This window comes from Mytilus galloprovincialis, chromosome 3, assembly GCF_965363235.1.
Source record: "Mytilus galloprovincialis chromosome 3, xbMytGall1.hap1.1, whole genome shotgun sequence".
In the NCBI taxonomy this organism is placed as follows: domain Eukaryota; kingdom Metazoa; phylum Mollusca; class Bivalvia; order Mytilida; family Mytilidae; genus Mytilus; species Mytilus galloprovincialis.
The window spans coordinates 111755813-111773253 of NC_134840.1; the positions used below are offsets into that span (position 1 = coordinate 111755813).

A 17441-nucleotide genomic window follows, 5' to 3' on the forward strand; every position below is an offset into this window, starting at 1 on the left:
ATATTTAGAGGTAGCCTGATAATTTTTCTTGTTAAGTTGATTGGAAAATTCATTCTGGTAATGATAAGGTCGTTGAACAAATCCATAGCTTGTTTCTATTGTTATTCATTCTTTCCCCTTTACCCCTGTGTACATTTAACTGTCGCAAATACAATGATATGTAGAAAGAAGAGGATGTGGTATGAGTGCGTATGAGACAACTCAGTGTTTAACAATAAAAACAGGAAAACCAACGTTCTAATTTAAAAGAAAAAGAGAAGAGAAGCACGTCAGCAAACGACAACAACGGAACAACATGTTCATTAATTGATCTGTGTTTGTACATTCAAACTATAAATTTCACTGAGTGTTTGTCACTGCCTTGTATTTCAGAATGAAGATGATGTACTATATCGTAGCAGCTTGTCTACTTGTCATCACAGTTTCAAATGCCATGGTAATATCATGTCCCAGCGATTGCTCCTGCTCCACAAAAAGCTTTCGGGTTCATGTTGATTGCTATTTGAGAGGACTGACTGGTATTCCACGAAACTTTCCAAATGACTCATACTACATGTAATATGAAGTTTTTTCTCCTTTATTTACCAGTAATTGTTTTTGAGTAATATTTCAATACTCATGAATTGATAATCATTTGTAAAAACACAAAGTAGTGGGAGATAAAAAGATATACAACACCATGACATATAGAAACAGTCGTCGTCAAAATGCTTTACAGAAAAGATATGTAAAAGGAGTTTTGGAAGACAAACGTAAAGTTGCAACAAGACTGTTACAGTTCTATTTATTTGTTTTTATTGCTTTTTACAATACAATATTTGATTTTTTCCCCTGTCAACAAATGACATTTATAAACGTCTCCTACCGATGAGTTGTTCTACTCCGCAATACAAATGTCAAATGCATTTGTATATCAAATAATTGACTATGCGTAAAATACACTAACAAAAATGCCGATCTTCAAGAAAAATTCAAAACGGAAAATCTCATATCAAATGGCAAAATCAAACATGCTAAATTAATGAAAACAACTGTAGTCATGACTTCAAAAATTCCCTTATATAAAGAAAAGGTTGATTTAACCTGATTTTTTAATTATCTAAACCTCTCACCCGTATGACAATCTCATTGTTAATCTTACTAGGACAGTGGTAGTCTATTGATGGCTACATTATCACCCTTTATTACTTGCAAAGTTAAAAATATATGTTAATTGCCTCTTTAACCAATGAAAATAACTGAATATACATTGAGAATACCTGTTTAATGTCTTAAGGTGTTACAATGTAGCTGTATATGTACGGGGCTACGGAACAGATGATGAGCGACCTTCAATGAGCTATTACCCATATTTTGACTATTTTATTTATTGTGTCTGTTTAGTTTACGCATCATTGTAAATATAACGGAATTTGATGAGACTGTCATCAAAGTGAGAGGGTTAGCGCCATAAAACCAGGTTTAACCCACCATTTTCTACATTTGAAAATGGCTGTACCAAGTCAGGAATATGACAGTTCTTGTCCATTCGTTTTTGATGCGTTTTGTTTTTCGATTTTGCCATGTGATTATGGACTTTCCGAATTGATTTTCCTCTAAGTTCAGTATTTTTGTGATTTTACTTTTTACTCCTGTTTCGAACCGAGTACAAATATTGTAATAAGTTGTGTACATTGTTTTTACTTTGAAAGAAACAAAAATCACATTTATTGCATTTATTTTCGATTTAAACCCTTTGAGGCCGCTTAATAATATAAAAAAAAAATGATGACCAGTACGCCGAAAATAATATCGCATGGTCAGCAATAATATATAACTTAAAGTTGGTAATTATTCATTATAACTTAACAACTTATTCAAACAGTAATGAGAAACAAAATAATATTGTCCGGTAAAGACAAAAGTGTTTGATTTGTTCAACACTACATTCACAGATTGTTGATTTTGTTGCATGGTTGATTCTGTGATTAACACATTCAAGCTTTGAACTTTGACACTTTAAAATATACTTTTAAGTAAACAGCTAAATAATAGTGAGTGTCTAAATGCATCATGTAAAATACGCTGCAATAGTTTCTATAATACAGGCGAATTGCCAATCTATCGTTACAGATCATTGGACTTCAATAAAATAACTGCAATACAGCAAGGGGCGTTTAAAGACCTACCAGAACTAGAATATATGTATGTATACAGTTTGACTGCAATTTCGTTCGGAAGCCTAATTAAAAAGAGTCGTATAAAAGGGATACACAACATCCACGCGTTTCAAACTCAATCTAAATTCCGGTAGCAAAATATCTTATTTGGAAGACTGCATATACATACTATTAGTATTTTATTGCAATTATATTACACAATATTGATTACATGATGCTAGTATTACTAGACTTGCAGTTTTATTACATTAATCCGGCACTAATTTAGTGTTTAGGCAGTTTTTGCCATATACTATTGATAAATGTGTAACATTTATGAATGGGTTTAAGCATTGTAGGCCCGCCACCATCAGGGATTTACCTATCAGTTTATTTTAATTTTGTCGTTGTCAATAGATCTGCTATGTTTTTATGCTTTTTATAAGCTATTTTTTGTTTGCATTAAAATATTTCGTTGCATACTGTATCCTGTTTTAGTAGATCCCATTGTTTACTAACGTGTTGTCTTAATTTATGAATGCATGAATTAAATTGAATCGAATTTCGTTGCCTCCTTTGTGTGTATGTTTTTTTTTGCTCCTTTTCTTCTGATTAAGGGAATACGATACAGTAGCAGGGGCAGATAATAACGTTTTCAAAACTGTTCGTGTTGTTTTCGCGACGTTGGTAACCAGAACGTTGTAATTTCGCGATGTTTCTAATAAGAACGTTAACATTTCGCGACGTCGCTTTAAAAGAAGTCATATTTCGCGGAATATTCACTGGCGTCATTAATTTCGGTTTCGCGAATTTGAAAAAAGTACCTGCTAAAAAAGTGGCCATTTCTAAAAGACGGAGAAATCCGCCGAAAAGGAGTGAGATTAAAGGAAATACTTGAGATGAACAAAAATAAATCAAATACAATTTTGCATAACGAAATTGAAGAAATAGTGATAGACACAGAAGAGAGTATTGACAGTATAACATGGAAAGACGGAAGAAGAATTGTGGAACTTTTTAGTCTGGTACTGAATAACTGTCAAAACTGCACGGCCCAGCGGAATCTGCTCAACGTAGAGAAAGAAAAATTGCAAGGAATCGGGGTCTATCTTACTATTCGTTGCTTAAACTGTAACATGCTGAAAAACATTTTACCAATAACACAATTCGGAACAAAACGACCTGCAATAGCTAATTATGAGTATTGGTAGCTGCTTAACGTCCAGCGGCAAATATTTAATTTCACATTTATGACATCCAAATGTTTTTTTTAATGAAACTTAAAGAAATGAGAAAACGTATGAACCCGTGATTAATGAGAAAAAATTAACAAAATCTATATCGCGTAGGGTGGCCGAATCGGGTCAGGTGTTGAAATCCATACACAAAAGTTATTACTACGGCGTGTTGTACAGCTGTGCAATATTTTTCATAACGAGAACAGTTATTCTAATTTATTGATAATGAATTCGAAGTAAATAATACTATCTTGAATTGAAAAACATCAGAATCAAAATAATTGAGTTTGTGTCTTTATTTTTCTTTTCTTGTTAAGCATTTGACAGCCTCCAAATTTTACGGAGAATTGTCATTGTAAGGCCAAATTTATCAGACTATCAATGAAATAACAAAACCGACTTCATGTGCGAGACCCTCATTGGTGGACAAGGTCGTATACCACCCCTATTCGTAAATAAAATAATAGATAAAGAGAGTATCTCATCCTGTTCTGGACTTGCCGATTCTAATTGATATTTTAAAAACACATAATAATGTATGTGTATGTAGAAAAACTGTCAATAATAGTCCGTTAAAAAGATTTCAAAAAAATATATTGGTGTCGTTTTTGGCTTGAATTTAAGCAAAATAGTATACCAATAGATGCAGAATTGTCACACGTTAGTTTGGTTAATTGGTTGTATTCTTTTTGTATATGAAACTGGATGTTATAGACCAAAACAAGAAAACGCCCGTACATGTACATGCTGTTAAAAGGGCTTGTAATTAAATGGTGTCTTTTGGTATTGTTCATCATATTTGTATTTTGTTTATTGTTTTGTACTTAAATCAGGCCGTAAGTTTCCCGTTTGAGTTGTTTTGCATTTGTCATGTAGGGGCCGCTTTCATAGCTTACTACATGTATGTGGTATAGGTTTTACTCATTCAGCAGGCAGGGGCGTAGCTAGGTATTCAGTCAACTATAGGCACCAATCGACAGGGGGTCTGGGGGCTGCTCAAGGCCCCAAGCAGGTCAAGGGGCAGAGCCCTGGTAGGGATTCAGGGGGGCAAAGCCCCCGACGGAAAACGGTTTTCAGCGTTTTAGCAGCAAAATTTTATGTACAAAAATATTAAATTTACTGGTTATTTAATCATGATAATTATAATATAAATGATGAAAAGTTCGAAGAATTATGAATAATTTACCATAACATCTGACTGGTGAATTGAATAACGCATTACAAATGGAATTATATTTAAAAAAATATTTACAATATGCATTGCCCAGCGTAGATCAGCGTATATCTTTAATTGAGCAGTACACACGGTTTGGTATTTTTTTTATCTAATCCGTTCTGACTGATATACACGTTTAACTTAATTAATAGTAAATATTGGCAATCCTTCATTAAAAAAAAAATAGGCACGTAAACACTGATATTACTATAAAATAAAACTATCCTTTTGGCTAGACATCAACCATCAATCTTTCGATTCTTAAACCTTCACCCAAGCTACAAACATATACACACATAGTCGATGCCTAATGCAAAAGTTCTGTTCTGTTCATACTATGGTAACAAAATTCAAGATATTCATATGTCTTTATATCCTGTACTGTAAAATCCCTACCTGCTTAGAAATTTGAATAATTGTGGTCACTACACGCATATATGAGAGTACTCAAAATTACTGGAAGCTAGTTGATTGATTGATTTTTAAACATCCAGTGTCAAATATTTATGCAAGTTCAGGACAAAATCACAATCGCCATTAAAGTGCGAGGTTTGGCATGCCTTAAAACCAGGTTCAACCCACCACTTTTATTCCCCTTTAAAAGTGTCCTGTACCAAGTCAGGAAGATGGTCATTGTTATAATATTGTTCGTTTCTCTTTGTGTTGCATTTTAACGTTGAGTCGTTTGTGTTTTCTCTTATTTTTGAGATATTGAGATAAGACGTGGCACGGTACTTGTCTATCCCAAATTCATGTATTTGGTTTTCATGTTACATTTGTTATTCTCGTGGTGTTTTGTCTGATGATTGGTCTGTTTCTGTGTGTGTTGCGTTTCGGTGTTGTGTCGTTGTTCTTCTCTTATATTTAATGCGTTTCGCTCGGTTTTGGTTTGTTACCCCGATTTTGTTTTTTGTCCATGGATTTATGAGTTTTGAACAGCGGTATACTACTGTTGCCTTTATTTACAATGATTTAAATACAACAGGGAGCTTGGTCCTGTAATAGGTGTCGTACAGGACAAAGGTCTATAAATTTGAAGATGCCACGCATTGGAAAATGATGGATTATTGGAGAGTAGCAGAAATTTTGCCTTTCAGTAGATCAACTACGAACTCCTCAAAGAGTGGCATTCTCTCTACAACTAGGCATCGGGTTTAATGTCCCCATTTTGACCACACGTGACTGCGTATTTATACATCCTGCACAACCAAACGGACGACCAGCATTGGCAAGGGTTTTATTGTAGGTCGGATGAAGACTAGGTGGAAAGCTAGTTGAAAAACTAAAAACAACTAATTAAAAAAATCAACATTCCATTCACTAAGGACGAGAGACTAGTGTACACATGACATTCGATTATGAAAGAGTTTTGACAACTTCACTGGCGTTTATCTACAGATAACGTTGTTTATCATTTTTTTTTAATAAAACAAAATTTTGTGAAACATTTTTGTGTAGGCACGTGCCGAAAGTGCGTAACGGCAGCTACGCCCCTGGTACTAGGGCCGTAGCGTAATGGAGGCAACTGAGGCAAATGCCTCACTTTTAAAACGACGACCAAACTTTAGAAGTGTCATTTTTTTTCAATTATGTATTTTACATTATCAATATTCGAGTTTCGAGTTTCAAATAATCTACCGTCACACTAAATACAGTGTATCCAATCTGCAGCACGTGCAGCTTTTACCATAGCGATGACGGTAAAAAAAGTGTTCCGAATACAAACCAAAATAACAAAAAATCAAAAAAATCTTAATGTCGTTACTAAACTGGTTGAAGACGAGTTCTTTAAAGAGAAATAAAAAGATGAAAAGGGTAACTCATGAGTATTAACACCGCTAATAAGTATGCTGGCTTATTCCTTGGTTTATTTTTGAATCGATACGTTATAGTTAACCAATGTCTACACTTTCAACTCACTGAACAACAAATGCTAATCGATAAAATAATTCATTGACCAAAAATATAATAATTATTTATAATTAATTTAAACAAAGTCATGAAGCGACTTTTCTATGGAAGTCTTTACTGTATAAGGCAATTCATATTTTTTTATTTATCTTTAATAAAAGTATGAAATTATGATATTTTCGGTATTGTTTGAAAATATTTCTTTCGTGTTTCTTTTTCTGATTATGATCAGCATTGTCTGGTTGTATGCTAGCCGTGTTCCATTGATTCTAGTGCGGTAGGCCGTGGGTTCGAACCCCGGTAGGTCGAACCAATGACTTGAAAATTGGTAGAATAATGTGTCCAGGTACTACCTACCGTAGGTTGACATGTTTTCCAGCGGAATGTTTACAGGGCTGATTTCAATATCGTAGCCCCCCCCTAAGGTTGACTGGGGAATAGAAATATGGTCACTTGGCGTTCTCCCGACCGGTAGTAAAACGCTTGCCGAAGTGGGGCGTCCGTTTGGCTGTGTGGGATGTATCAAGTTCGCAGTCACGTCCGGTCAGAATGGGGACGTTAAATCCGATGCCTCGTGTAAAGAGAGTGCCACGCTCTTTGTGCAACAACTCTTTGAGGGGTCCGGAGGTGGCCTGTTGCAAGGCAAAATTTCTGTTCCTATCCAATATACCCTCATTTTCCGGTGGCAGTTCAAATTTCCCGACCATCACCCCAGATGGCCTATATTGTGACTAGACCTACCTATTGTATTTATTGTGAATTTGTTCTCGTCCTGAATATGCATGAAATATTTGCCAGTGGACGTTAAGCAACCAACAATCAATCAATTAATATCGTAGCAGCTACATAGTTGCTATCAATATCTATGTAGAAGCTAGTCTATAGCTACACGTTTAATAGTCAAAATCTACGTAGCACTACGCAGCAGCTACGATATTCGACACAACTCTGGTAACTTGTGATATTAGGACGTCAAAAATATGGTTAAGTAACAATGTTGGTCTAGTCTTCTCTGTATACGCCGTAAAAAAGGCTATGCAACTTATCTATTGATAAAGACATCGTTCAATATTATTCTCTTATACCGGCTGCTGTACTTCCTATGAAATATTATATTACAACTTCATTTTCGGTCGATTGGGGCAGTAATGGCATGAGTTAAATTGCACGAAACAGCTCTTATTATAAAACAAGAAGTACTGCTTATAATTCAAATTTCGGAAATATGATTATCTTTTGAATGTTAAAAAAAATCAAAGGATACGGTATCGGTTTTGTCATTGTTGAAGGTTATACTGTTGACAATTTATGGTATTGCCTCACTTAATTTATAGTTGGTTCACATTTTGTCATGTCAATAATGTTGTCTGATTCCTCTTACAGTATACATGAAGCAATTTAGAACTAATGTCGGACGGCGATGCACCTTTATACTTCTATCAGATTTTCTTTTTTGCCGTACATCTGACAAAGCAATCTGCTAGAATCCTTTTTTATAGTCTTTTTTTTTATCATGAAAAGGTTCCTGTCCAAATTCGTTTCGTAAATGTTTAACAAAAATGTTTTTCCATTTTATGATTAACCATCTTATAAATTTTTATGATAAGTATCAACGCTTTGAAAAACACCTGCATATACTTGACAGCGAACTCGTGTACGGCGGGAATGATTACACCACGTTGTTGCGATTAAAACTTAATCTAACGTAATTTAGCGCCATACTGACAGACGTCGTAAAAAATTAAGGTATATGGCTATTATTGAAAAAACAAGCACATGGACCCCATTTTTTTTCTTTTGCAATCAATCAAGTACTGTTTCAAGAACACTCCGTCAAAATTTCAGGAAAAAATCAACGATCAAATGTTTTCTGCACTTTCGAAAAGACGCAAAAATATGGTCAATTTCTTTATTTCGGATATAGCATTCTTAATCCGGAACATGATGATTTGATTTAACCTTAAATTTGTTTCAACATGTTGATGCCATGGATCAAGGGAATATTTTACAAAAAACCCGGTTAAGTTATGACTTTTCGTTCAAAAGTATTGTTACTTTCTTTAAAAGTCATAATTTATGAAATTTCAGGGATTTTCTTCCAAATATGCAAATTTCGAACCAAATTATCTCAAAAAGTAAGTCATGAAGGTACTTTTTTCTTTGCATATTTGAAAAGTACACATTAAAATTGACCTTCTAAAAAAAATTTAAGAAAAAATCAACGAGGGATCTCTACTGTATCGTATGCCCTTCAAATCTATCACATGATAATGCTTCATTTATGTACTGTTCGATTTCAATCTCTTTGTAGTCTCTTTCTATAAAGTTATTTGTTGTTCTAATGTATTTGATAACTTCGCTCTTGAGAAAACATGCAAATGCATGTGGACTGTGACAGCTTTTACGATGTAATACGTTATATTACAAAAATACTGAACTCCGATGAAAATTTAAAACGGAATGATCCCTAATCAAATGGCAAAATCAAAAGCTGAAACACATTACACGAATAGATAACAACTTTCTTATTCCTGACTTAGTACAGGCATTTTCTGATGAAGAAAATGGTGGATTGAACCTGGTTTTATAGCGCTTAACCCCTAATTTGTACGACAGTTGCATCAAATTCCGTTATATTTACAACGATGTATAATTCGCTAGGTCACATTCGTAAAAAGGGAACGGGATTATAGTTACGATATAAGGAACATATCCGATATCATCTGTATAAAGGATATTCCATAACGGTAAACCATGAGGTGATGATTTCAACAACACCATTTGGAACTCCTGTTTTAGAAATAAAAATGTCTCAATTGGGAAGATGAAATCACCCATTTTGTCGTAAAGTATTCGACCGATCCTCATAGTAAATTTCTACATATAAGTCCTAATCTAATGGCAAAACTAAAAGCCCATACACATCAAACGAATGAATAACAACTGTTATAATACATTTTCTTACGTAGAAAATGGCGAATTAAACCTGGTTTCATAGCGCTAAACCCCTCACATCGTTGTAAATATAACAGAATTTGGTGAGACTGTGGTATACGTGTGAGTTTTAGCGCTATAAAACCAGGTTTGATCCACCATTTTCTACATTTGAAAATGCCTGTATTAAGTCAGGTATATGACAATTGTTGTCCATTCGTTTGATGTGTTTTGTCGTACTAAATTATAAGTCTGGTACTTTTGGATAAATATATTGTCATTTGATTTTGCAATGTAATTAGGGACTTCCCGATTAAATTTCCCCCGGAGTTCAGTATTTTTGTGATTTTACTTTTTATATGCAGCCGCATCACAATCCATTATATTGACAACGAAGCGTGAACAAAGCAATTTAATAGGAATACATCAGTCAACAATGTGTTATAATCTTAATTACAATAAAAACAAACAAGTATTACACATAAAAGCACAAAAAGGCACATATCAAATTCAACAACCTCATTCATTGCTTTCTTATTTTTGTATTGTATTCATGAAGTATGCTTAATCTACCTATAAAGGATTGAAACATTTGAAGTACTGGGACCGAATGGTTATTTAAACATTAACTCTGGCATAGAATCGCGCTTTTGACATCAGAATGTAAACATCATGCAGGAAGAGATGTAAGATATATGTATCGTTCAAAGAAAAGAAAATAGTCTATTATAGTTAATTTAGGTACAATATATATCATCTGCAGTATGTAAATTATAATTTTACTTTGTCCTTCTTGACTGTTGTCCATATGCTTATTTTGTTTTTCAAATTTCATATTTGAGCACGACGTGCGTTCCGTCTACAAAAGACTCATCAGGGATGCTCACATAAAAAAAATGTTAAAAAGGCAAATAAAACATACGTGCTCATATAACGTGAAGATTCAATATGTGTAGAATATATTTCTCTAGAACAAAATAATCATATTCTTTTATATATATGCTCTTCAACTTTGTACTTTTTGGCTTTATAACTATTTTGATTTGAGCTCACTGATGAGTCTTATTTAGACACAACGCGCGTCTGGCGTACTAAATCATAATCCTGGTACCTTTGATAGCTATTATATAACTCCAAGTGAGAAAAAAATAGTTTAAAAAACAATGTATAATACGGCTGACAAGCCATTAGATGTAAAAAAAAAACCCCAGAATTTACGATGAAATAAAATACATAGATATCTATGTAAAGGCAACAGTAGCAAACCGCTGTTCAAAAGTATAATTTGATTGAGAAAAAATAAATCCCGTTTACAAACTAAAAACAAGGGAAACCGATCTTTTTTATAAGAGGAAAACAACGGAAGAACAGAAACACTGATGAACATCAAAAAGCAACATACATAGAAACGAACTGTTTGATAACAACTGCCTTTTTCTGACTCCTTACAGGACATTTTAAGGTTGCACGATTAAAGACAATTCTTTTTTAAGATCTAACCTTAATGATGTAGTCGATGAATAAGCTGTTTAAAAGACTACATGTGCTTGTATTCGAGATATAAGCCACTGAAAATTTGACGGGACTTGATTTTCTCTAGAGTTTAATGAATTAATAATAGCACCGTTCTCTTTCAAAAACTACCAGAAATAACAGAGATTGCATTTAAACCTCTATGAACTTAACTAATGGAAAGAAATAGGGTTAGCTGGTCAATTTTTAAATGGCACTATATGGATGAAACAATAGGATTCCAAATATCTGGCAAACATTTATAAACAAGAGGAGCGAACTCTCTTCAGTTATTTTCAACAATTACAAACAACGATCTTTTACAAATTGAGCATTTATTGAAAGTTTTGAAGATAGCGATTCATCAATACAAATACGTTACGTGAATCCAATGAAATAATTGGTGACAGTTAAATGCATGGTCATTTGATCTTTTGTGAAGAATTTTGCCATTTGCAATCACACCACAATTTCTTTCGTATATAGTAACACGTATTTTACATGTAGATTTAGCTAACGGTTGGATGATTAAGAAAATAACACAATGATGACTGATGTACCCTTTTTTTGATATGTTTACCTTTAGTTCAATGTGTTTAAGCTTTTGATTTTGCCATTTGATTGGGGACCTTCCGTTAAAATGTTCTTAAAGTTTGTTTTTTTTTGTAAATGTTTACATTTGTTGGTAATATTTTAAATCATGACTTTAATTAATGCTTTATCATGCAATGATTACAATGAGAACTCGTAATTTCTATTTGTTAAAGTTAGTTGATCATGAGATATTTTCAGCAGTTTTTTATAATATGAACATTTGTTGATACGGTTCATAAGTGTTTCTATTTTTTTATAAAGTCAATCTTTAAAGACCCAAATGTTGCAAAACACTTATCCTACCTCCATGACAAATATGTTGTTGTCCCCGCAGATAAAGCCCCAAACAACATCGTTTGTGTGTGTGAAACTCAGTACATTAACTGCTTGATGAACGAAATATGTATTGACAGTTCACTTGGAAACTCAACATATACCCTCACGACACTTCCCAAAGAGGTAATCCTGGATAATCATAGATCTGTTCTATGTTCCTTCGGAATTTTAACCAAAGATGAAGAACTTGATCTTCCATCATTGTATTGGATAGAAAGCTAAACTACGTAAGTGTCCTTACAAATAACGGTGTATTGATGGGTCTTCCAAGTGCTCCACGAAACCTCTTTCTAGATTAATAACATATATTTTGTCAGCAATCAAAGACGGGCTTCAAAGTTATTGTAAAACTGCCTATTCTAGAGGTGGCGTGAATCAAATGTGGATACTTAAAAATTTCAAAGATCTTTTAGAGTACATAACATCTAACTCTCTTTCATCTTGAAATAGTATAAAAACATTTGACTTTTCTACACTTTACACAAGTATTCCACATTCCAAACTAAAAGACAAATTGAAAGAGTTGGTATTGCTTTGTTTCATAAAAAAGAATGGCCAACGTATATACAAGTATCTTGTCTTAAGGAGGGATAAATCCTACTTTGTAAAGGATAACTCTTGATTCAAACAAAAGATTCTCTGAAACTTACATTATCAAGATGTTTGATTTTTTTATTGACAACATATTTGTTACGTTCGGAGGACGTGTTTCAACAGACTGTCGGCATTCCAATGGGAATTAATTGTGCCCCTCTTCTTGCAGACTTGTTTCTTCCTTATTATGAGGTTGACTTCATACAGGAACTTCTGAGGAAGAAAGATAAGAAGAAACCAATATCCTTCAAATCTACTTTCAGCTATATAGATGACGTTCTTTCACTAAATAATTCAAAATTTGGTGACTATATTGAACGCATGTATCTTATCGAACTAAAGATAAATAATACAACAGACACAATTTAGTTGGCCTAATATCTTGACCCACATCTAGAAATTGACAATGAGGGTCTGTTGAAAACAAAACTTTACGACAAGAGGGATAATTTTAGCCTTGTGAACTTTCTATTTCTAAGTAGCAATATTCCAGCAGCACCTGAATACGGGATATATGTCTCCCTATTGATACGATATTCCCGTGCTTGCATTTCCTATCATGATTTTCTTGATAGAGGGTTGCTGCTCACAAAGAATCTATTAAAGTAAGAGTTCCAAATGGTGAAGTTGAAATCATCTCTTCGTAAATTCTACGGACGCCATCACGAGTCTTTGTTATAGAATAACCGTTTCACAAATGATATAAGATATGTTCTTTATGTCGTATCAACAATCCCGTTCCCTTTTATGAATGTGATCTACCTAATTATACTATTTACCGGATGTGTTATAACATAAGGCAACACGAGGGGTGCCTCATCTGGAGCAGGACCTGCTTACCCTTCCGGAGCACCTGAAACCACCTCTAGTTGTTGGTGGGGTTCGTGTTGCTTGTTCTTTGTTTTCTATGTTGAGTTATGTGTCCTTTTGTTTGTTTGTCTTTTTCATTTTAAGCTAGGCGTTGTCAGTTTATTTTCGATTTATGAGTTTGACTGTCCTCTGGTATATTTCGTTCCTCCTTTCTATAGCTTATACCGTTGGTTTTCCTGTTTGAATGTTTTTACACTTGTCATTTGGGGCCCTTTAAAGCTTGCTGTTCGGTGTGACCGAAGACTGTTCTGTGTTGAAGGCTGTACTTTGACCTACATGTACTAGTACAATGGTTTACTTTTACAAATTGTGACTTGGATAGAGAGCTGTATCATTTGTACTCATACCACATATTCTTATATCTATATAAAATGTCTCCCTTTGGCACCAATCATTCAGTTTATATTGGATGTGCTTATTTTGTGCGGTTTATATATGTTAGCGGCAATAAGTGAAATTAGACATCAATCTTAAATCCTAGGCAACAAGCTAACGCCTAGGCAATAAGTCTATTGCCTACATAATGTTAGATATTATTATTAAATCATAGATTCGCCAAAAAATTAAAAAATGATATTATGTTCATCCTAAATAAATAAACATATTTCCAAAATTTTAATGGTTTATTCGTCTAGATAAGTGAAACTTGAAAACTAATGAATATCTAATTACCACAAAGTCCTAGTACCCAGCATGACATGTCCGTTAATCAGTGTAAAAATAAGCTGATGGATGTTCTACCCGACCAAATAATGAAAGAAGCCTACATAGTGTCAAAGATCATCAAATGAAGTAATGCTTTACTAAGATTGATAAGAATATTTCAAAAAATACTTTACAAGACATCTTATTTTTTTTAGAGGTTTAAGTATTCAGCATACAATACTGAAGTAAGGTTAAAAAGCTGTAAATGACATAAGATCGTATTTTGTTTAGCTCGTCATTTAATTTACATTTTTGGAACCGAGATACAGTATCAAGTATTATATAGGAATTATGCTATACTAATGTTATAGTAGTCTCAATAAAGTGAAAAAAGTTCGGAGATACTATTGTTGAGGAATTATAAACTGAGATCTCTTTTGAAAAAGTTGTTTTAAAGTTTTTTTCTAACGTTTATTATAGCTTTTTGGGTTTTTTTACCTAATTAATAGCTTGACCAACGTTCAAAAACGTGTCTTCTTGTAATCAGCATGGCTTAATACCTGTAATTACCGGGGTATTGTAAAATTGACATATTCGGGTATTCGAACGGTTGACTAACCAGTCTAATCAGTTCGTCCCGTTTATACCTTCACATATGTGACTACATTTTCAATCTAGAAAAGATATATTTATGGTATATTTCAAAATGAATGCCGTTTTTTTTATAATTGTTCATTCATACTAAATGTGAAATAAGAATATCAATTAGTAAATTTCGGACTATACAAATGCAGAATATACTGTGAAGGTTTGCTGTCGTCTTAGTTGGAGATATTATGGAAATAATTGTGCAAATCGTGATACAAGCATGAAATTTGGTATAAAGGTTGACTAAACGAAAAATTGAAAAAAAAACAGTTGCTGGCCATTAAAAAAAAATCCATTTTTTCAAGATGGCCACCGTTAATGTTGCAAATAGCGTCATATCCCATTAACAGCATTTTGTAAATCCTTTGAAAGCAGTGTAAAGGTATAATCCAATGTAAGTTTTGATAAAAAGTAGATAATAGTTCCTAAAGTACGAATAAACAATACATAAATGATGATAAAGTGACTTTCGGTTCCACAATGGCGGCCAAATACGTTGAAAATGTCAAATTTTCTTTTTCTTCTAATTAACAAGAGATATCACTTACTTTGTTAAGTTCAAATACCTAAAATGGTTAGACAGACAGGTTGCTTATCTTATAATCATCTGACAGTTGACAATACAGAACCCCGTACAAGGAAGGTCAGAATGGTAGCATTTACAGTTACCAACACAGCTGGAGTATGTAACGGCAGCCAAAGAAATCAATTTTGGTTTCCAACTGTCATTGTTTTTTTTCCATACAAATCCAGTGTCCATGAAATACATGTCGTTGATGTTGCCAGATATTATTTAAAAATGCTTCTATGATGTCCATGTCGGTGTTTTCATAAAAAATTACCTGACCTATAAACTTTCCCAACAACTGCTGACACAGAATGCATAGAAGGAAGGAAACGCAGATACACGAGCACCAAACGCATTTGATATGTCATAAACAGGAAGCCATTGAAATTCTTTATTCCTTCAAAAACCTCTCCAAAATTTGTTAATATCTAAACTTTCGAGTTCTGCCATTCCTAATACTACTACAAAGGTGTCAGTACTTCTTAAAATAACTTTTATCCACCATTTTCAGCAGCAGGTTTATCATGAACAAACATTCGAGTATCTGCTACTTCGTGGTTACAAGGGGATATCTGGGAAGTATCCGTATTGAAATTCCAAAGACTATTTTCACCTCGAGTAACATTAGCATTTTCATTATTTTCTAGAACAGCAATGTTGTCGGTAAGAAACTTGAACAATTCCATTGTGTTGTCATCTTCACAAAGACAATTACTTCAAACCCTTTGCGTTCTACCCGAACCAACAACTTTTCGTCTAGCACCAGCACCTTGTCTTTATCTTGTTCCAGATTTAAAATTATTCATTTAGTAAACAACAAATACAATGTCTTCTCTTGAAAACTTATCAATGCAATATTTTATACAAGGCAGTATGACAAATATGTGTGCACGTAGTTGTCCTGGAATTTCCCAACGATAAATGCATCAGAATTTGGATAAGTTGATGGCAAATCGCACAATGTTTAAGTATATATATTTGCTGCGATTTAATTCAACTGTTTAAAATGATATCCTTAGACAAAGACAGAGGAGCAATTTGGTTTTCATGCATAAAGTAATCTTCCAAGTCAAAATGTCTCCTTTGACAAGAAATGTAAATTCTAGAAAAGAGATCTCAATTACTTTTCATGTTCTCCAGTTTTTTTAACAAAGACATTTCCAGATTTTTTTTACAGCTATAATAGTAAATAATCTCATCATAGATACCAGGTCTAAATTTAGTATATATGCCAAAAATTGTTCTTTTTTATCTTGTTAGTAAAGCAGGTTTTCCTTTGATTTGCATTTGCTTCAAAAGATCTTCGTATTGTTTAGACCCAATATCTTTGAGTTTATATACATATCTTACCTTCTTCAGAGTTAACAATTTCATTATATAACTCAATATCGGTGCAGGCGATTCGGTGTCACGATATCACAGTAGCATGGGTTCGAATCCCGGCGAGGGAAGAACCAAAATTCGCGAAAGCAAATTTACAGATCTAACATTGTTGGGTTGATGTTTAGACGAGTTGTATATATATATATATCTAAGTACGTCTGAGTCAGTGACAACTCTACAACAGATGTATCCATCGGATCGCCATCAATGATAGTGATACATGGCTGTGTACATAATGTATATACAACTCGTCTAAACATCAACCCAACAATGTTAGATCTGTTAATTTGCTTTCGCAAATTTTTGGTTCTTCCCTCGCCGGGATTCGAACCCATGCTACTGTGATATCTTGACACCAAATCGCCTGCACTGCAGCCGTCCCGCTAGACCACACGACAACCTAGCAAATTTACAGATCTAACATTGTTGGGTTGATGTTTAGACGAGTTGTATATATATATATATATATATTGAGTTATAACCTTCCATCCCGATTTGACAAATATGTCATCTACTATCCGAAAGCACTGACGTCATATCGAAAATGACTCTTCCTTAAAAGAAATTTTTCTATCACCTCCTGTTATTGCCTATCGCAGACCGAAAAATCTCAAAGACATACTTGTGACATCAAAAGTAAAGAAACAAGAAACTTCTTAATTTGGCTGTTACAAACAATGCAGTAGAAGCAATTGTAAGTGCTGTAAAGCTGCCAACACTGACCACTTTTTCAGCAGCACAGTAACAAAGCAGCGATACAACATCTATGTTACATCTAATTGCAAAACGGAAAATAGTATTTATATTCTTACTTGTGGAATTTGCAAGCTGCAGTATGTTGGTGAAACAGAAAC

General features: G+C 33.7%; 1 long non-coding RNA gene across 1 annotated transcript in view; it reads left to right on the top strand.

Moving 5' to 3' along the window:
- Positions 1-378: 378 nt before the first annotated feature.
- The window catches only part of LOC143066718 (uncharacterized), a 30574-nt gene continuing 13511 nt past the window's right edge, over positions 379-17441 (top strand). The window contains exons 1-2 of the long non-coding RNA XR_012975761.1: positions 379-555; positions 2113-2184. This is a non-coding gene — a long non-coding RNA (uncharacterized LOC143066718). The remainder of the gene's footprint in view (positions 556-2112; positions 2185-17441) is intronic.